At 43.2% G+C, this 22,158-nt stretch overlaps 1 protein-coding gene and 2 long non-coding RNA genes across 3 annotated transcripts in view; all 3 read right to left on the bottom strand.

Moving 5' to 3' along the window:
* clstn2a (calsyntenin 2a) overlaps nucleotides 1-22,158 on the bottom strand; it is a 1,097,509-nt gene that overhangs the window by 813,938 nt on the left and 261,413 nt on the right. The gene's annotated exons all lie outside the window — the stretch shown is intronic.
* On the bottom strand, nucleotides 3,052-10,125 carry LOC122362161. Its single transcript, XR_006253065.1, has 3 exons — nucleotides 10,082-10,125; nucleotides 9,624-9,962; nucleotides 3,052-3,142 (listed from the first exon to the last, which is right to left on the bottom strand). It is a non-coding gene; the product is annotated as an uncharacterized LOC122362161 (long non-coding RNA).
* LOC122362181 lies at nucleotides 15,652-16,038 on the bottom strand. Its single transcript, XR_006253072.1, has 2 exons — nucleotides 16,007-16,038; nucleotides 15,652-15,922 (listed from the first exon to the last, which is right to left on the bottom strand). It is a non-coding gene; the product is annotated as an uncharacterized LOC122362181 (long non-coding RNA).

The raw sequence follows: 22,158 nt of genomic DNA, 5'->3' as shown, positions 1-22,158 counted from the left end.
TGTACTGGTCAGTGTAACGTAGTGATGGGTTTGTGCTGGTCAGTGAAACGCAGTGATGGGTTTGTGCTGGTCAGTGCAATGTAGTGATGGGTTTGCGCAGTGCTTTTCAGTGTAGTGTTTGTGATGGTTTTGTGCTGGTCAGTGTAGCGTAGTGATGGGTTTGTGCTGGTCAGTGTGGCGTGGTGATGGGTTTGTACTGGTCAGTGTAACGTAGTAATGGGTTTGTGCTGAACAGTGTACGCAGTGATGGGTTGTGCTGGGCAGTGCAATGTAGTGATGGGTTTGTGCTGGTCAGTCAGTGTAGTGTAGTGATGGGTTTGTGCTGGTCAGTGAAACGCAGTGATGGGTTTGTGCTGGTCAGTGCAATGTAGTGATGGGTTTGTGCTTTTCAGTGTAGTGTTTGTGATGGTTTTGTGCTGGTCAGTGTAACGTAGTGATGGGTTTGTGCTGGTCAGTGTGGGCGTGGTGATGGGTTTGTACTGGTCAGTGTAGCGTGGTAATGGGTTTGTGCTGAACAGTGTAACGAGTGGCAATGTGCTGATGGGTTTGTGCTGGGCAGTGCAATGTAGTGATGGGTTTGTGCTGGTCAGTGTAACGAAGTGATGGGTTTGTGCTGGACAGTGTAACGTAGTGATGGGTTTGTGCTGGTCAGTGTGGTGTAGTGATGGGTTTGTGCTGGACAGTGTAGTGTAGTGATGGGTTTGTGCTTTTCAGTGTAGTGTTTGTGATGGGTTTGTGCTGATCAGTGTAACGTAGTGATGGGTTTGTGTTGGTCAGTGAAACATAGTGATGGGTTTGTGCTGGTCAGTGTGGTGTAGTGATGGGTTTGTGCTGGTCAGTGAAACATAGTGATGGGTTTGTGCTGGTCAGTGTGGTGTAGTGATGGGTTTGTGCTGGTCAGTGCAATGTAGTGATGGGTTTGTGCTTTTCAGTGTAGTGTTTGTGATGGTTTTGTGCTGGTCAGTGTGGCGTGGTGATGGGTTTGTACTGGTCAGTGTAACGTAGTAATGGGTTTGTGCTGAACAGTGTAACGTAGTGATGGGTTTGTGCTGGGCAGTGCAATGTAGTGATGGGTTTGTGCTGGTCAGTGTAGTGTAGTGATGGGTTTGTGCTGGGCAGTGCAATGTAGTGATGGGTTTGTGCTGGTCAGTGTAGTGTAGTGATGGGTTTGTGCTGGTCAGTGAAACGCAGTGATGGGTTTGTGCTGGTCAGTGCAATGTAGTGATGGGTTTGTGCTTTTCAGTGTAGTGTTTGTGATGGTTTTGTGCTGGGCAGTGCAATGTAGTGATGGGTTTGTGCTGGTCAGTGTAACGAAGTGATGGGTTTGTGCTGGACAGTGTAACGTAGTGATGGGTTTGTGCTGGTCAGTGTGGTGTAGTGATGGGTTTTGTGCTGGACAGTGTAGTGTAGTGATGGGTTTGTGCTTTCAGTGTAGTGTTTGTGATGGGTTTGCAGCTGATCAGTGTAACGAGTGATGGGTTTGTGTTGGTCAGCGAAACATAGTGATGGGTTTCAGCTGGTCAGTGTGTGTGTAGTGATGGGTTTGTGCTGGTCAATGAAACATAGTGATGGGTTTGTGCTGGTCAGTGTGGTGTAGTGATGGGTTTGTGCTGGTCAGTGTAGTGATGCTGGTCAATGTAGTGTAGTGATGGGTTAGTGTGGGTTTGTGCTTTTCAGTGTAGTGTTTGTGATGGGTTCGGTGCTGGTCAGTGTAGTGATGCTGGTCAATGTAGTGTAGTGATGGGTTTGTGCTAGTCAGTGTAACGTAGTGATGAGTTTGTGCTGGTTACTGTAGTGATGCTGGTCAGTGTAGTGTAGTAGTGATGGGTTGTGCTGGTCAGTGTAGTGTAGTGATTGTGATGTCTCTGTTGTTTCTGCAGGTGTTTCGCTAGAGTCTCTGGAGAAGGCCAGCCAATCCATTCTGGTGCTCTGTGGTCCAGATCAGAACGGGCTGTGTGGGTCTGGCCTGTGCTCGCCACCTGCGTGTGTTTGTGAGTGAATTTCTCTGGTGTGTGTGAACACAACACAGGGATCTCTTTGAGACTGATGAGTGTGTGTGTGTGTGACAGGAATACATCCCACTGTCTTCATCCCCAAGCGCTCCTCAGATGCTCTTCATCAGGATCTCATTCTTCAGTGTGAGCGGATGGACCTGCCGTTCCTGTCCTACCTGCCCACTGAGGTCAGCAAACCCTGACTCTGACCGGGAGCTAAATCAACTTCACTGCAGGACGAACTCTGAGTTTAAAAGATGTCTACAGAGCCCTGAGCTATTTCAGAAATTTCTTTGTCAACTTTGTTTTCAGAGATTCTTTAAATTTGTTCATAATGTTAACTACTTAAGAGTTGTGCTTGTTAGATTTTACTTTTAATCTAAAACAGTGAAAATATCAAAGTCATAAATCTAAACAAATTCTGTTGATAACACAGTGAGCATTCCATAAAATATTTGATTGCTTGCAGTCCCAAAGGTTTCCACTAGATGACATTAAAAGTGCAGTAAAATATACTTTTTATTTTAGTACACTTCTATAGTACAGCTCTATTTTTGTGCTTATGTAGCGTGAGGGCATGGAGGAAGAGGAGCAAAACACACCTTACAGATGTTAGCTGGTAACTTTAAATCCTTCACCTATAGCGAATCCGACTACGCCACCTGGAGAGTTCTCCCCCAGGAAATAGAACTAGCTCAAATATGACTATTTGGCCACACAGGTTCAATTCTCATATGAATAGCGAGAGACGTGAGTAAAGCATGAGTACAAAATTTATTTTCACAATTGTTTCACCATTTAAAAGTCACATTGAATCCTCATCACCTACTGCCGGCAGCACTCTCCAATGGTAACTGCAGTAAATCAAATAAAATTTTGTAAACAAATATATATATACACAAACTATTCCAAAATGGATGTAGGCATTAAATTACCAAAACAAAAACATAAAAAAATAAGAAACCAACTCACAGGGCTGAGGTCACCCATGTGGAGTGATCACCAGTGCTGAATTTAGCCAAAAGCACACTTACACCTCCACACACACACACACCGACGACACACTCACTGCACACACAAACGTGTCCACAGCAAATGATGAAGTGACACCACCACCTCAAGCTCCTGCACCCGTGGAACCCCAGCTCCTGTAAGAAGATAAAAATAAAATGAGTATATGCAATGTGTATTACACAAACCAAAACCTTACACACTAATCCAGGCAATAATGTCACAAGAAAAAGGAAACGAACAAACAAATTCAACCAAGGCAAACTAATGTTGAATATAAACAATACAAAATGTCCAACAAAACAAAAAATACACAAATTATAAAAAAGGAAAGAAAAAGAATACAATTTTTGTAGTTCCACAATGGAGGAGCAAAATCCACACAGGCACCGGCTACTCCATAATCAAATAGATGCCCTCAAGCAGAACCACTTTAAACAAAAACAAAACAAAAACAATAATAACCAGTAACACAAATCACAATCACAGGGATCAGTAGTAGATAGCAGGTAGCAGGTAGCAGATAGCAGGTAGCAGATAGCAGGTAGCAGATAGCAGGTAGCGGAAGCAGATAGCGGTAATAGATCTCGTCAGATCAACTAAGACTTCCGAGTAACCCAAAGTTCACGGCGCGACAGGAAAAACGCCAGGAACGGCGCATTTAATCGCCCAGGACGAAAGGGAGAATCCTACAAAAAAGATATGGGCAATTAACACCATTACCGCTTGCAAATCACACACTAATATTCCCTTTAACCACCACCTAATAGAGACTTACTAAACCGAAAAAGTATGCTCAGCACGCATTCACAAATTGGGATTCGCATCCTCAGTAATACCAATAACAAGCTAGGGTACAGGAAACTGCCTATTATTCAAACATGACTCAGTCCATACCAACCCATTTTCTAGCAGTATTAAGCGCTTACCTGAATAAACAGCAGTCATTAAACTCATGGCCATCGACAGAAAACAAAGGAAAAGACAGGCTAAAATGAAATAACAAACGATTAGTCCACAACATTATAAAAGAGACAAACGAAGAGCTAACTGCTAACACATACCTAAAACACAAGTCAACATAACAAAAAACCAAAAGGCGGGCCGAGGTGACGATGACCCAACAAAGCCAACCTGCTCTAAAATAGGTCACACTTACTGCTGATTGGCTGTTACAAATGTCAGTCACCATCACTTATCCAATACGATCGGTCACAATCCACCTCACCTTCTGTACCGCCGCTCGACGGTGAACTAATAAAAAAAAAAAAAAAAAGACATGCCCTCTAGGCCCTTCAATCCCAAGGACGAAACCATACCTCCGCTGCACTACCAACTATACTGGACACTATGCCTACACCAAGTGACCGTGGCAGATGATGTACATTAGAATGCTGCCCAGCCGCATCTCGTCTCCGCCCTAACGCACTACACACTCACCCATCACCACTGAACCTAATGGAGGGTTCCTTACAGGCTGCAAATCAGCTATCATCTCTGTAATATCTTCTGCTCCCTGAGCCTCACCAGCATCCTGAGGGACAGGGGGGGGAGGAATCTCTTGAGATGCTTGCCTACTAATAACCTGTGGTGCTTCTGACACCAAAACAAACAAGTCTCCCTCATCCAACTCCTCCTCACGAGGCAGCACAGGTTCGACTAATGGAACATTGGGCCGGGTCAGGAGGGAATCCTCTTACCTGAGGCTTCAACAAAGACCGGTGTACATGCTTTAACTTACTTAAATCTGTAGTAGGAGCAATTGTGTACACAACACCCCCTCCTTCGGTGCCTTCAGGATCTGGTACACCGCTGAGCTCCAGAGGTCATGAATCTTATGTCTACCTCTCACACTACAGTCGCAAGATGCACAAGTTGACCCTCCCTCAGAGGTATGTCACGCACCTGAAGGTCATACCTAGCTTTCCGGCGATCGGCTGCGGCCTCCAACCGCCCACGAGCACCCTCCAAAAAGCAACCTGCAGCCGATTCTGATGCTCTAACACCCACCGATGGACACTACCTGCCAATGGTTCTTCAACCCTACCAAGCAAAAAATCAACTGGAAGTCTAGGCTCTTTGCCCAAACATCAGAAAGTAGGGGATTCCCCGCAGATTGGTGAGGTGTGGTGTTGTAGGCTAAAAGCACCTGGGGAGACAAGACGGCCACTCCTTCCTAGATAACGGCAGTGTGCGCAAAGATTGTGTAGGTCCTATTAAAGCGCTCACACTGGCGTTTCTCGCTGGATGGTATGGGGTTGTACGTGACTTTTCCACCCCATATAACCGACACAACTGCTGAATGAGGACGGACTCGAAATTACGGCCTTGGTCGGAATGGATACGGCCCGCACCCCAAACTTACCGAACCACTCAGCCACCAGAACCTGGGCCACAGTTCAGCCCGTTGGTCCCTAGTCGGTACCGCTAAGGTGTACTTGGAAAAAATGTCAGTCATGACCAAGACATTTTCTACCCAGAATTCGAAGGTTCCAACACAGTAAAATCCAATGCCACGATCTCGTTTGGCCGCAGCCAACAGATGTCCCATGAAGCTAACTGGGGTAGGCTGAACACCCTTAGCACACTGACACCTTTCACACTCCTGGCACCAGCGGCAATGTCCCCGACATTCCAGGCCAGTAGCACCGCTGCCACACCAACTGTGTGGTACGCTCTACCCCTGGTGCCCATGCTGTTGGTGCAGTTGTGTCAATACTTCAGACTTCATGGCAGATGGCAGCAACACTTGAGGACCTCTTCTCCACCGTCTGGACGAAACACGACGATAAAGCACCCTTTAATCTCCCTCAAGCGATCCCACTGTCTAAGTAAGACCACAGCAGACCTGGAGAGTTTCTTTCGCTCCTCAACACTTGGTGGCGCTTTCCGCCTCCAAAACACCAGTAACTCTCCGATAACTGAATCAGCCTGCTGCTGGTCACCGATGTCCTTCTAGAAGAGCAAGGAAAGGATACTATTTGATTTACCTGACTCACCACCTCCCTCGGCTAGCTTGACGCAATGAGGTGGGAACCACCACACCTGGACCCATGTCCAGAACTTCTGCCACGGGGATTCTGACGCTACGACAAAGCATCCAAGCTCTCTGATTTGTCTTACCAGATCTGTATTTGATTTCAAAATCAAACGCAGCCAGCTGGGCAGCCCAGCGCTGTTCCATGGCACCCAACTTGGCAGAGGTCAGGTAGCTAAGAGGATTATTATCGGTATAGACTACACACTTATGACCCAGAAGGTACTCCCTAAACTTCTCTCAGTCATGGCCCACTTGAGCGCAAGAAACTCCAGCCTCATGGAACTGTAGTTAGATGTATTGCGCCTCAGTGGGCCTAAGACCTCGGCTACCATAAGCTATGGGACGACCTTACCCTGCTGCTCTTGGGAGAGGACTGCCCCTAGCTCCCCCATGACTAGCGCCCACCTCCAAAATAAAGAGCGAAAAAGTCTGCATAGGCGAGCACAGGGCTGTGGTAAGTCTATACCTCAACTCCTCAAAGCCACTCTGACACTCACTAGACCAGGCCTGCTCAAACTCATTAGGCCATGCTTGACCTTTTCGGGCTGCCAGCTTTGCCACCAGCCTGTGGAGGCCGCCAGTCTTGCGAACCCCTCCACAAAACGCCCGGTAGTAGCTAGCAAACCCCAAAAATGAACGCAACCTCGAAACACTATTGGGCTGAGGCCACTTTAAAACTGCCTCGATCTTACCTGGGTCCGTAGAGACTCCTCCTGAGGAGATCACATGCCCCAAATATTGCACCTCCTGCTTAAAGAATGCGCATTTTGATAACTTGGCTTTCAGGCCTTCCCTACAGCCGGCTTAAGACAACCTCCATTCGGGCTAAATGCTGATCTACTGACACCGAAAACACTACGATATCGTCCAAATACAAGAGCAAAGATTGGCACTGTTGGTCCTCAAACAACCGCTTCCATTAATCGCTGGAAGGTGCTGGGGCATTACAAAGGCCAAACGGCATCCGGTTCCATTCAAATAGCCCGAATGGAGTACAAAACGCAGTCTTTGGATTTATCAGCCTCACTTACAGGGACCTGATTATACCCGCTGGCAAGGTCCATGGTGGAAAACCAACGTTCCCGCCAGCGAAGTCTAGTGTCTCTCAATGCGGGCAAAGGAAAGCATCCTTCCTTGTCTTAGCATTTAAATGACGGTAGTCTACACACATACGTAGGCTACCGTCTTTCTTTTTAACCAAGACAATTGGTGACGATATACGGGCTGCAGCTTTCTTATTACTTGAGCTTCCATCAATTGATTAATGTGTGCCTTGACGACCTCGTATTCGACGGAGGAATGCGCCTATAACGCTGCCTCACGGGTACGCCGTCCATCAAGGGGATTTCATGGAAATGAGACTGGTACATCCCAAATCACCCTCATGTATGGAAAATACAGATGCATACTTTTCAAGTAGTGCCTCACCTTGCCTTGGTCTTCTGCTGACAGTACAGACAAATCAATAGCCCTAATTTGTTCCTGTACCGACTGGGCAGCCCTGTGCGACCTGCGTACTCACCCCAGCCGAAACCACTGGAACTTCTGAGATCTCTGGGGTAAGCTGACCACATAAACCTGGTTGACCGCACTCCACCACTGTGCTAGCATATACCACCACATCAGCTGTGCTAACATTAACCACGGGCACGTAAGCAGTGCCACGGTCTACCTGAACCAAAGCAGTAGAAGCCAACAACCCCGCTGGAAGGCCAGAGTCGGGTGGCTCAAAGAGAACAGTACCCCGGAGTACTGTGTTGAACAGGTTACTGCAACCAATTTCATGGTGCCCCGGGATGCGACACGCCTGGCGCCCCGCACTTTGACTCTACCCCTGACTTAAATCTGGCTGGACTTCAATGTGGTGGCAATGTTGTAAAGCCTGAAATACAGAAGGGGGAGCCTGTGAGACCATGGGCAGATCGAAAAGTCGGGTGCCATGCTGGCCAAAGAGCTCCCGATAGCAGCGGCCCAGGATGTTCATTCCCAGAACCCCAGGAACCTGAGCACACATACTACCAGGAGGGTCTCTAACCACCAACACCCGCAACCTGCAACCACCTGCCCCCACAACTCCACATCTAGTTCTAGGTAACCCATATATGGGATCGAAAGGCCATTCGCAGCCCGGAAAGTTGCAACCAATGGCACGACCTAAGCTGTTCCTGACCCCACGCCCCAAAAATTTTGCACAAAACAGCTCTCAGTAATGGTGGACACCATAGACCCAGTGTCCACCAGACCACGGTACCTTAACCCCGCCCATACATACGACAAGTTGCGGACACGTTGACATAAAACGAGACATAAAATTTACATCAGTTAGAACATTCGGAGCCTGTCCTTCCCCCGACCGAGCTGTGGCCCTGCAGCTCAGCGGGAACTAGTTTTCGATGGTTGCCCAGACTGCACACCCTCCGCCGAAGCGGAATCTGCACGTGCTGGTGGAAACGAGAGGCCTTCGTTCCCCCAGTACACACTCCTGGCAAAATGGCCAGGTTGCTGACATCGACGACAAATAACCTGTCCGGGCCGGGATAATTGAGAGTGTGGTTGAAAATTTTGAATCTGAGCCACACTTTGAGTCAATTGATTCAATTGCTGTTGCTGCTTTTTCAGCATTTCTCTCAACTCACTGAATTCAGAACACGCTGCACTACTTTCCAGGTGCTGGTGTCCCTGTACCTTTATATTGTATACCATAAGCAGATGGTACGGATTGGCTACGACCACGCGTTCCCCCAGGCAGACCCTCCCGTTCCCAGCGCATTGCTTCGCTACGAACGTCCAACAACATAGCAGTAGGTTGGCGCATTTAACAAACTGTTTTAGTTCACGCCAAGAGCAATCGTCACGCGAACGTGTTCAACAAATTGGTCGCGCAACAAAAATATCTGCACTTGGCCTACCATGAGCGACTGTCGCTTTACTTTTCCCAGAGATTTAGCAGGACTAGGGAAAACTCTAACAGAGTCTCCCATCCTGTTGTTTTCTGGAAAAAAAGACTCTTGAAGAGCTACATAAGAACTAGTGCAGCCATACAATTCGCCAAGAACGCCTGAATAATTTTGTTTGGATCCTCCCTCTCGTCCCCTTGGCGATATCGAATTCGCACTCTCTGCTTCTCTCCTCCAAATGATCAAACAAGAAAAACGCTTGATCAACAGCAGAGAGATGGCGAGAAGTCAGCATGCAGGTCTGAGCCTCCTCCACCCACTCCTCAATCATAATGCCAGATCTACCATTAAATTTTTGAACAATTTCGATCTCGTGGAACAAAAACAAATCGATCCGTCACTGAAGAACTAGGGACAGCAGGCGGAGGATCTACCACTGCTGGAATAGAAACATTAGAAGGACCAGGTTGTGCAAGCGAGAATTTGCTCTTGTCGTGAATTTTTCATTATCTGCCCTCAATTGGGCTACCAATTCTCGTAATTCACGTAGCTCTTCATCCATAGCTGCAAATTACAAATCACTCACCACTACGGATGAACACTCTTTAGAACACCTGCTCCTGCAAAAGATAACAAACAAACCAAAAAAAAAAAGAAAGAGAACACAAAACCAATACTCACGTCTCTGCACTAAACCATAACGAGATCCTGCAGACTACGCCAGAATGTAGCGTGAGGGCATGGAGGAAGAGGAGCAAAACACACCTTACAGATGTTAGCTGGTAACTTTAAATCCTTCACCTATAGCGAATCCGACTACGCCACCTGGAGAGTTCTCCCCCAGGAAATAGAACTAGCTCAAATATGACTATTTGGCCACACAGGTTCAATTCTCATATGAATAGGCGAGAGACGTGAGTAAAGCATGAAAGTACAAAATTTATTTTCACAATTGTTTCACCATTTAAAAGTCACATTGAATCCTCATCACCTACTGCCGGCAGCACTCTCCAATGGTAACTGCAGTAAATCAAATAAAATTTTGTAAACAAATATATATATACACAAACTATTCCAAAATGGATGTAGGCATTAAATTACCAAAACAAAAACATAAAAAAAATAAGAAACCAACTCACAGGGCTGAGGTCACCCACGGGAGTGATCACCAGTGCTGAATTTAATAAAAGCACACTTACACCTCCACACACACACACACACACCCGACACACTCACTGCACACACAAACGTGTCACAGCAAATGATGAAGTGACACCACCACCTCAAGCTCCTGCACCGTGGAACCCCAGCTCCTGTAAGAAGATAAAAATAAAATGAGTATATGCAATGTGTATTACACAAACCAAAACCTTACACACTAATCCAGGCAATAATGTCACAAGAAAAAGGAAACGAACAAACAAATTCAACCAAGGCAAACTAATGTTGAATATAAACAATACAAAATGTCCAACAAAACAAAAATACACAAATTATAAAAAAAGGAAAGAAAAAGAATACAATTTTGTAGTTCCACAATGGAGGAGCAAAATCCACACAGGGCACGGCTACTCCATAATCAAATAGATGCCTCAAGCAGAACCACTTTAAACAAAACAAAAACAAACAATAATAACCAGTAACACAAATCACAATCACAGGGATCAGTAGTAGATAGCAGGTAGCAGGTAGCAGATAGTAGCAGATAGCAGGTAGCAGATAGCAGGTAGCGGGAAGCAGATAGCGGGTAATAGATCTCCGTATCAACTAAGACTTCCGAGTAACCGAAAGTTCACGGCGCGACAGGAAAAAAACGTCAGAACGGCGCATTTAATCGCCCAGGACGAAAGGGAGAATCCTACAAAAAGATATGGGCAATTAACACCATTACCGCTTGCAAATCACACACTAATATTCCCCTTTAACCACCACCTAATAGAGACTTACTAAACCGAAAAAGTATGCTCGCATCGCATTCACAAATTGGGATTCGGCATCCTCAGTAATACCAATAACAAGCTAGGGTACAGGAAACTGCCTATTATTCAAACTGCGCACTCAGTCCATACCAACCCATTTTCTAGCAGTATTAAGCGCTTACCTGAATAAACAGCAGTCATTAAACTCATGGCCATCGACAGAAAACAAAGGAAAAGACAGGCTAAAATGAAATAACAAACGATTAGTCCACAACATTATAAAAGAGACAAACGAAGAGCTAACTGCTAACACATACCTAAAACACAAGTCAACATAACAAAAAACCAAAAGGCGGGGCCGGGAGGTGACGCATGACCCAACAAAGCCAACCTGCTCTAAAATAGGTCACACTTACTGCTGATTGGCTGTTACAAATGTCAGTCACCATCACTTATCCAATACGATCGGTCACACTTAGAACATTTCAGACAAGGGTTAAAAGCATAATAATAAACAAATTTTGCATTTTCCAAAATGCATTGATTCAATCTTAATGGATAATGGCAGCAGAACTGAAGCAGTGAAGTCAGGTGAACAAATAAGTCAATGATGGTTTTCTGGTTTTCCTGGTGAAGGTGCAGCTGATCAACGATGCGTATAACCTGGTTGTGGACGCGGTTCTGGGTCCAGAAACTGATTTGGCGTCAGTCGGAGAGCCGTTTACCGGAGTCCTGCAGACACTACGAGGACTCAGAGTGCCCATCGTCAGCCTGGATATCCCGTCAGGTACTGAGCTTCATGACTGTTGACAATCCACAGCAGGGCCTGTATTCACAAACCTACTCCTGCTTTGATGGGAGTAAAATACTGTATGAGGTCATTTTCATTTTGGGTGAACTATTCCTTTAATGAGATTAAGAGGTCATTTACAAGTCAGACAGATGAAATTATTCAGATTTCACGCCTGAAAGAAAAGCCGTATGTTCATTCTATGAATTGTAGGTATGCATATTAGAGAGCTGATGGTAATGTTTTCTGAGCAGTATGTTATAAAGGAGTCCTTCAGTCTGCTGATGTGTGTGATGCAGGCTGGGACACAGACGAGTCCAGCTCAGACCGGATCAGTCCTGCTCTTCTGGTTTCTCTGATGACCCCAAAGCGATAAGCCTGAGATTCTCCGGTCACACTTCCTGCCGGACGCTTCCTGCCCTTTGACCTTCAGAGGAAGTACAAGCTTGAACCTGCCCAAGTTCCTCGGGACAGACGCTGTGGTCCAGCTGTGATCCGCTCCATCAATGTCTTCATGGCTCAGTTTTCCACTTCAGCTGATGCAGTGCGCAACGCATTATGTCCATTTCATTGTGAATGGTACTAAATATATAAAATAGAAAACCGTGACTGTACCAATTTTTTGGTACCCTTCCATAAGGGGGCACAGCACAGCACAGCACAGCCTAGCACAGCAAAGCTAAACTCACTGCAGAACCTGATTTTTACACTTTCGATGCGATACAAAGGCATCCCCTTCACTTGTTCTCTGTCCGTGAGTTCATTTACGTTGGCTTATTTACACAAAAATATAACAGAAAAATATAATATTTTCACATAATTGTTTCTCAAGATGTGTTCTTTTTGACTTGTAAACTTCCTTGGCCAAAAACTCGTTAAATTTCAAAATCTTACTATTATTGCGTCATGACGTATAGGTTGAAGAGTTTTAAAACTATGCTGATTTCGTAGCTCCAGGCGGTCACCTCAGCTCAGTGTTTATGTAATTTTTTCTAACACAAAGTTATACCTTGTATATTTATTTTGAACTTGTTATCGTTGATCTCACACACATCTATCAAGTAAAGGTACCGATGGCAGTGGAAACCCAAGGGAGGTCTGTACTGTACGGCTCAGTGGAAACGAGTAAGACACACGCTCGTCTGGTGTTCAAGGATTATTCAATTCCAAAATATAAATTCTGTCTTCATTTACTCGCTCTCTGCTTGTTCCAAATCAATATGAGTTTCTTTCCTCTGTTGAACACAAAGATGTTTTTTTGAATAATGCTGGTATCCAAACAGTAGATGAGAACCATTGATATCCAGTCATTTTTTCCTACTGGTCAGAGCCAATTTATTTATTTAGCACTTAACACCATTCTGATTACAGTATTAGACACAGAAAAATAGTGTCAATAAGATGCCATTCTTTTTCTACGATGTCACAAGTACATAGTATTTTGAGTAGTAGTTCCCAGTTCTAGCTGATCTAATTAATGCACTAAAAATCCTCTTTAACGGATTTGAATAATAAAAGTGTGTTATGTGTAGGCTAGGTTAAAAAGATGTGTCTTTAATCTAGATTTAAACTGGCAGAGTGTGTCTGCTTCCTGAACAGAGTTAGAGATTGTTCCAGAGTTTAGGTGCTAGATAGGAAAAGGATTTTTGATATTCTAGGTATTATCAAATGGCCAGAGTTTTGAGAACGCAACAGGCATGCAGGACTATAATGTGATAAGAGTCGCTTGAAGTATTGAGGAGCTAAGCCATTCAGGCTTTATAGGTAATTGTCACGATTTTAAAATCTATCCGATGTTTGATAGGAGCCAGTGCAGTGTTGACAGAACTGGGCTAATATGATCATACTTCCTAGTTCTAGTAAGGACTCTGGCTGCTGTGTTTTGGACTAGATGAAGTTTGTTTTATTAAGCGTGCAGAACAACCACCCAATAAAGCATTACAATAATCTAACTCGAGGTCATAAACGCATGAATTAATATTTCTGCATTAGAGGTTGAAAGCATAGGTCGTAATTTAGATATATCTGATGATGAAGAACTAACAGAGCAGCCATCAAGTGATAGGCTGTGTTGTAGATTATTATATGTGAGTTTTTAGGTCCAACTAGGTCCTCTCTGTTTTTCAGAATTTAGCATTAGGAAGTTACTCATCATACAGTTTTTTATATCGACTATGCATTCTGTTAGATTCTCAGTTTGGTGTGTATCAGAATATAGAGCTGAGTATCATCAGCATAGCAGTGAAAGCTAACACCATGACTCCTGATAATATCTCCCCAGAGGTAACATGTACAGGTTGAAGAGTAACGGTCCTAGCACTGAGCCTTGAGGAACTCCATATTTCACTTGTGATTGATATGATACCTCCTCATTTAATGCCACAAACTGATAGCGGTCAGATAGATATGATTTAAACCATGCTAAGGCACTTCCTCTAATATACTTGTTGCTGGTTTAGATGATTTAATTTAAGACAAGTTTGTACAAGTCTTCTTCTCCTATAATAATAAAAAAATAATCAGATCTTGCAATTTTAATGCTTTTCTGTATGACAGGATACTCTCTCCCGCCAGGCAATACGGGAAATACTTCTAATTTGGTTTTTCTCCACCTGCGCTCCATTTTCCGGGCTGCTCTCTTTAGGGTGCGTGTGTTTTCATTATACCACGGAGTCAGATTGTTTTCTTTTATCTTTTTTAAGTGCAAAGGAGCAACTGTATCTAAAGTGCTAGAAAAAAGAGAGTGCATAGTTTCTGTTACATCATCAAGTTTTTATGTCATATGGATGAACTAAGGAATTGAGATAAGTCAGGAAGGTTATTTAGAAAGCTTTCTTTTGTGGTGAAGTGATGGTTCTACCATACTTGTAATAGGTGCAGAGTTTACAGGTTTAACTATACAGAGTTCACACAAGACTAGATAGTGATCTGAAATGTCATCACTTTGCTGCAGTACTTCAACCATTTTAACATCAATTCCATGTGACAGTATTAGATCTAGAGTATGATTTCTACAATGAGTAGGTCTGAGAGACGTGTTGTCTTTTCATTATCAACATGGATATTAAAATCGCCAACAATTAAGACTTTATCTCATGCCAGTACTAACTCAGTTAGAAAATCAGCAAATTCTTTGATGAAATCTGTGCTGTGTCCTGGTGGCCTGTATACAGTAGCCAGTACAAACATGACAGAAGATTTATCACTAGCACATGATTCTGTGTAGATAATGTTATATGCAGCACCAAAACTTCAAATGAGTTATACTTTAAAGCCTGCCCTCTGAGAAGTACTAAGAATATTGTTATAAATTGTAGCAACACCTCCCCCTCTACCTTTTAAACGTGGCTCATTTTTATAGCAATAATTTTGGGGAGTAGATTCATTTAGTAATATATTCATCTGGTTTTAGCCAGGTTTCTGTCAAACAAAGCAAATCTGATCTTTGATCAAATCATATACATAAAGTGTTTTTGTGGAAAGTGATCTAATACTCAGCGAGCCAAGTTTTATCATTTGCTTCTTTGTATTATAGGTAGTTTTTATTTGTTGAACAGAAATTAAATTATTGCTTTTGATTAGGTTTGGACGTTCTCTGCATATTCTAAACTTATTCTCGGGGAACAGACACAGTCTCTATAGTGTGATATCTAGGTGAAAGAGTCTCTATGTGCTGAGAATTAACTGCCTTCTGTGACGTGAGGCAGCTAGCAGACGGTCGGTTTAGCCGGTCTGTCTGCTTCCTGACCTGGGCACTAGTTGGTCATGTTGGAGAAATAGAATGGTATAAGAGTTTTGGTGCGATTTTGTGCCATTTTGAACAAAAGATTCAAAAGAGAGTTTCCTGATTTAAAATGGAGGCACACAAATGTGATCGTTCACATTTTAAGTAAAACTTTTAATCAAACAATAAGAATAAAAGCTTAGATCATTGAAACAATTTTATCATTTCAGAATTATCATTTAATGCAGCTTTAAAATCAAACCTGCATCTGTCAAAGAGTGTTTAATAAATTTTATTAAGATTCAAAAATACTGCAACAAATGCATTGTTCATTGTTTGTTGGTGTATAAGGTTATGATAACTAAACCTGTGCTCAGAAAAACTTGCTCTCCTGAGAACAGCACTTGCACATCATTGCTCTTTGGTTGGTTTAATTGCATTTCTAAGTGGCTTTGGATAAAAGCATCTGCTAAATGACCATCTGATGCTCATGAACCTCCATCAATCACAGCAGGTCCTCGGTTTCATCTTTCAGCACGTTGTTTATCTACACAGAAAACCAGATCAGATCACAAACAGGTCAAGGCTTCCAATCTTGATCATTAGATGTTCAAATCAACGAAAAACCAACCTCACGCTTTACGTTTAGAGGAACAAACACCGCTCATCGGACCTCTGCCTTCTTCAAACAAACACCAGACGAAGGATCTCAACCTGAACAAAATCAGAGAGAGACATCACTAAACATTAAACCTCGCAAGCAGGAATCAGACATCAACACAGAACCAACTAGGCTTTGGTGAAAAGCACAACTAATCTGGCGTTTCTCAAATTGAACTACATTTGTGAAAGTAAATGTGTTGGTGAGACACTGAAGGTTAATCAAAATTTAAGGTCTTTCTAGAATGGTTGGCAATGCATGGGGAGAAATGAGTTGGGATTTAACGTCCGTCAGCTGCAGATCTATGACTCCATGCAGGAGAGCGCTTAAGATCTGCGCTGTGCTCAGTGTCAGAGCAACAAATACTAAAAACTAAACTGAAGAAGTGAACAGGAGAGCAAAGTTTGGTTACCTCACTAGCACACAGGCTAACGAACAGAGCAGCCAGAGTCAGGATTCACTTCGGTAGATGCAACGCTTCAAGCTCCAAGGACGTGTTTGAGGAAACCCATCCAGAGCGCTTGGCTTCAATCAAGCATTGTTTGGGTGAAACACACTCAACTCAGCTAACTAGCAGCCCTGGTGAGGTTGTCCCCGCACCGTTAAACTGATCTTTATGAGCAGGCAGTCGTGCAACAATCAACACTAAGGTTTGAACTCCATTCAGTTAGCAAGGTGCAAAACTTTTGTCACAAACCCAATTAGTATTCAAAGCCAAACACAAACTCTGTTCCTTTTGTAGCTTGATGCAAAATTCTGCTGTTAATTGAAGCACTTGCTTTTCTAAATTGACTAAAATATGCACGACTTTAAACCTCACTGGCAATAACATGCAGTGCTAAAAATCTCCATTCTTTAGTGACTTATAAAATGGTCAAGTACACATTTGGGTCAAACAGGAAACTAGAAAAAAAAATTCAGACCCTTTTTGGGAGTTATTACAAATAAAAATCTAGAAAAACTGGACCCATGGGTTCCCACTGACTTCTGCCATTTTTTTGTCTGTATAAAATGGAAGTCAAAGACTACTCTTCTCTATTCTTCAATCAGGTTGTGGATGCGATTCTTTATGATCAGCCCTTAAAAATAATTCTTTAAAGCCCGAGACCGAATTTCAGGTGTCCCAGATGAAAGATCGGCGCCTCAAACAATCACTGATTTGATTCCAAAACGCCAATCTTTTTCCTGAGGAAGCTGAAAACGAGCGCTGTGCGGCCAAGCTCGTAATTATACCTGCAGCTAACTGGGAGAAATAAAAACCACGGCAGATAGAATGAGTACATGACTGAAGTAGATTACACTCTTAGCATGTTTCCTGATGACAGGATCATTTTGTAGTAAGATGTGATTCATGTGACTTCATCCCACACACCCCCAATCTTGAAGATTTTTTTTGAAAGGCACATACAGAATTCAAAGCGCTTGAACAAATGGTTTCGTTTAATAGGCTCCATGAAGCCACAATTGAAAAGCAAAAAAAAATAAAATAAAAACAAAATAGTGAGTCAAATTTTCATACAAAGGAAACAAGAGCACAAGTGATTTCTTTCCCAGTTCTGAAGTGTACTGTTAATCAATTTCTGGTTCTTTCAAGTAGATGATTGATAGATATATTAGTCAAGAGTCCATGGTTAAAATGCAGGATGCGAGGAGCAGCGATAGACAGACAGATACCTTCAGCAAGGCTCAAGAACCGCAGCGCCAGTGCCGCCGGCCGCACTGCGCAGCTCACCAGTCTGAAAGGAAGTGACTTTTGGATACTGGACATGGACAAAATCATTGGCTTACAGCTAACAGAAGAAGCCGTGCAGCTCTAATTTACAGCGGCCGCGCGATCAGTAACATAAACAGGAGAGCCGACGCTCTCTAGACTCCCCCATAGAAGCACAGGTGAGCGCTAGCATGACAGCTGGTAGGCTTCGGCTGATGACTTAAAGGTTTCAAACCGAGGTAAGAGGAACCCATCGACATTCATTCATTCACAGCCGGTGAATGAAAGCTGCCTTTCCTCAGAATACAAGAACAGAACAGAAACAGGAGAACAGCTACAACAAATCCAAGAACAGATCCATGAGTCTTTAGGAAACGCTCAAACTGACGTTGGCCGGGTCTTGGGCTTTACTCGCGGCCACAGCTGAGGAGAAGTATCACACATAGAAGACACTCAAGCATCTCAACAGGTTTAAGACAGACAAGCCTCATACTAACCCACTAATCAAACATGAGATCGACTGGCTGGAGCGCCCTGCGCTCGCCTTCGCCTCGAGAGTCACGCGACTATCCGCCCGATTCAGATCCGATTCTGTGACTTGAGCCGAATTACGAGGACCGGGAAACTTAAACCTGAACGTGCTGGCCGCTTTCGAGCATTTTTAGCTTTATTGTACACATACAAAAAAGTAGACGTTACGCTAACTCAGTTCTAAGAAAAGCCTGTTTGACCGCCCGCGCGGCTAATTTTGCAGCACAGCCGACATGCTTGTATGGTAATTTCCAGAGCAGAGGAAACTAATACATTACCTATAGCTAACGTAGCCGCTTCTGTAGTAGCCACAGCGATCGGGTCGTAGTTCAGAACTCCTGAAAGAACAAGAACAGGTCAGGTCAATTTCTCGCTATGATTTGATTAATACACACAACTGAATGCATTCCTATTGGGCGGGTAACTTATAAATAAAGAGGGGAGAAAAGAAACCCGTTATTACTTGTATGCCTTGTCTATCAAGAACACAGAGTTCTAGCCTACCAAATGGTATGCGTTTAATCCCATGATAACATCTTGTAAGGGTTTGATAAAATATTTGACTCAGCTGCAGCTATCTGTGTCTGGAATCCATGAGTACACAAACTACTAAATTTTAGAAAATACTTAAGTTGTGTTAGAATAATTCTTGGCAATGTATATTACTAGTCATAAATTGAGAACTGATATTTACTAAATGCATATAACTTCAGTTATTATAATCTTGTTGTTTATGATCCATAATATAGTGCATTCTCTTTATAGAAGTAGAGTCTAGGACAAATCATTAAACTACAAGAGTTTGCATTTATAATTGAGAACTTATTACATGCATATGTTAAAAGAACCGACAATCGAAGGAAGATTTGGGCACATTCCTCAAGTGTTCTGATGCATGCATAAATACAAGAGATGCGCCCTGTTTGCAGTATTTTAAGAGTAGACACTGATTTGTCGAATCTGGTGCCAGCCACACACACACACACACACACCTGTCTCTTGTTATTAGATCTCTGGCCAGCTCAGAGGAGTATCCTCCTCCCTCCTCCGCTCTGTGTCCGCTGCTTCTCCGTAGCTCCGCCACCTCCATAATTGCGTCACCGGGCCGCCAGCCGCTCCACCTTCAGAGAGAAAGATCAGAACGCTGAGTTTGCCAACCAACGCCAAACAGGGAAAAGCCATCAAGAAGATACACCTTATGTGAGCAGCACCCCTCGAACCTCTTCCTCGCCTCTCTGAAGAAGTCGCCGCCTCCACCTCTCGCCCTCCACCTCCTCAGGATCCTCCACCAGACCGCCCTCCACACCTCTCCAGTTTCATCCACCTGATTCTGCCCGCCGCCTACAGATCAGTGGTGGAAGCAACCGCAGTTAAACGGTACAATTTAAAAGATGCAAGTATTTGATTGATTGAAAATATAATTTCGTGAGACATCTTTCTGGGTGTTACACCAGAGCAGTTACTACCATAACAGCATAACTAAACGTTATTTCTGCATTTTTAAAAATGCAACATTAGGATCAGAACTGAAGCTTAATCAAAGTATACTAAATTATTAAACTGATATTAATTACACGCCGCGTCACGCCCGTTATCCATCAAAAACGTCATCCTGAAATGTCATTCAAACCATTCATATTATATTTGCAGTTGTATGCATATGAACTGGTGTAAATGTCTAATTGAATATATTTAGTCGTATATAATTTGAGACCACTTTTAATATCGGGATTACGCAATATTAATTTAGCACTTGAAGGTAAACCAGTTCCCATCCCCAAATTTAACACACCTTTCCATTCATTCCTTCGCCGCCTTCGTGAGACTGCCTCTGGGTTCTCGCTGTCACGAAACCGGACCTCTGGATTCAGTTGGAAGCTCAAACAGTTCGAACTGGAACAGACACAGGAGCGACTTATGCAAATCTCTGGTCACCTCCGAACTAATCGAAGCAGCGCAGCAGAGCGCCGATTGGCTACCATCAGCTGGTGATGACGCCATATTTGAGAAGGCGTCTTCATAGCGACTGTCTGGTGGTATCGGAAGCCTACGCCGACAAACAGCTTCTTCTTTGCCGAGATTCTGAGCTGAAACGAGCGTAATCAACAAAGAGTCACAAAGCAGCTCAAAACGGTTTTATACTGATCCGATGAACGCGGTCTGATTCATAGAAAAGCGATAAAAATGCATAACGCGAATAATACATTTAACCAATAATTGTGTTTTTAACAACGTTAACGTGCTATTTTAAACGTTTGTGGTGTTTTGGTTCATTCTAGCTCGACATGCGGGTCGCGCGCCAAGCTCTAAAATCCAGGTGGGTCAAATAATAGAGAATTTTTACTACAACAATGAATGACCGAATAAAAGCACTAAAACCCGCCGATCTCGGTCCAGCCGTCGAATCGTCGCTATAAGACACAAACACACGGTCACTGATAAAGCGACAACTGACCAACGCGTGCGCCGATGTGGAGGCGAGATGATGAGGAGTCAACCGAGGCGTCGCCATTTTAAGCAAAGCAATCACGGTACGACAAAACACGAGGGTAGCGATCGACCGCGCTGGCAAACGAGCCGCAAGCCATACGTAGCGGAAGCACGCGTCGAATGTGCCAAACGAGCGCCGGTCGAGAAAAAGAAAGAAAAAGGTAGGTACCTGCAATTTCGCAGTAGCGGGTGAATGATGCGCGTCTCTAACGCCTCTGAACCCAGACGCAGAGCGGCTTGGAGTGCTCCGCTTATAAAAGTACCGCGCTCAGCGCTTCCAACTCACGTTCCGCCGCCGTACGCGCGCGGAGAGAGAGAGCGCGCGAGGCTCGCTTTGGAATTATTTTCTTTGTCCACGCAGCGGCCAGAGCTTTAGAAATACTGCACAGATCCTGGCAATAAAGCTCACTTGGAACTGAATTGAGACTTTGCTACTTCTGCATTTTAGCTTCCAAACACAAACGAACAAAACGAACAAAAGACTATTTATTTGCGTTTATGGCCTCAACTCCCCAAAAAACCTCAAACAATACATATTGAGTAATTTAAAAACACACAACTAAATAATAATAATAACCTAATAATAAAACTATTTTACCAATTAGACTGATTTAAACCACCTGGCCAACATTAAGTTTGAGGGATCTTAAGTCGCTCTCTTAGTGTTTAACTCAATATATCTTAATGCATAAATCCAGCAAAGCAAAGTAAACAAAGAGATATAAGTTCTACTTGAGATATTATGCTTTAATTAACTGTTCACACACACACACACACACACACACACACACACACACACACACATTTAATAAAGGATCAAATGCATAGATATGAAGGAAGACATTAATAATATAATAATGTTAAAGCATTCAGAATTTGAACAGAACAGTTGAAGTAGATAAAGAAACATTACCTCCTGTGTTTCTTGGAATGTATTATTATTTATAAAACAAGAAAGGATCAAAATGATAGAAGAAATGATGGAAATATTTCAAATTAGTCACTAAAATTATTATTAGGTTTTTATTAAATGTAATGACTGAAAGTTAAAAATGGAAGATTCTATTTGCTGCGGAAGAATAAAGGTTAAGAGACTAAATCAACTAGACAGGATTTTCTAAAAGAAGTATATCAACAATTATGTAATAATAAAAATAATATCTAAAATAATAGTTAGAAGAGAACGACTATCGACACTCATTTAATAATCAACACAATACAGATTATAGTTCATATTAAAATCAAACAGAATCTATCATAAAGGATATTCTGAATTAATATAATTATTCAAACATATAAACTAAACTTGAAAAAATGATGTTTGGAGCAGCGTTGAGGAACATTTGCAGAGTTTTCTGAAAGAAACAGGTCTTTTGAAGCAAAAAGGTTT

The sequence above is a fragment of the Puntigrus tetrazona genome, chromosome 2, assembly GCF_018831695.1.
Source record: "Puntigrus tetrazona isolate hp1 chromosome 2, ASM1883169v1, whole genome shotgun sequence".
NCBI lineage: Eukaryota > Metazoa > Chordata > Actinopteri > Cypriniformes > Cyprinidae > Puntigrus > Puntigrus tetrazona.
Note: the sequence above shows the minus strand (reverse complement) of the source record. Positions and strands in the feature narration are given on the sequence as shown.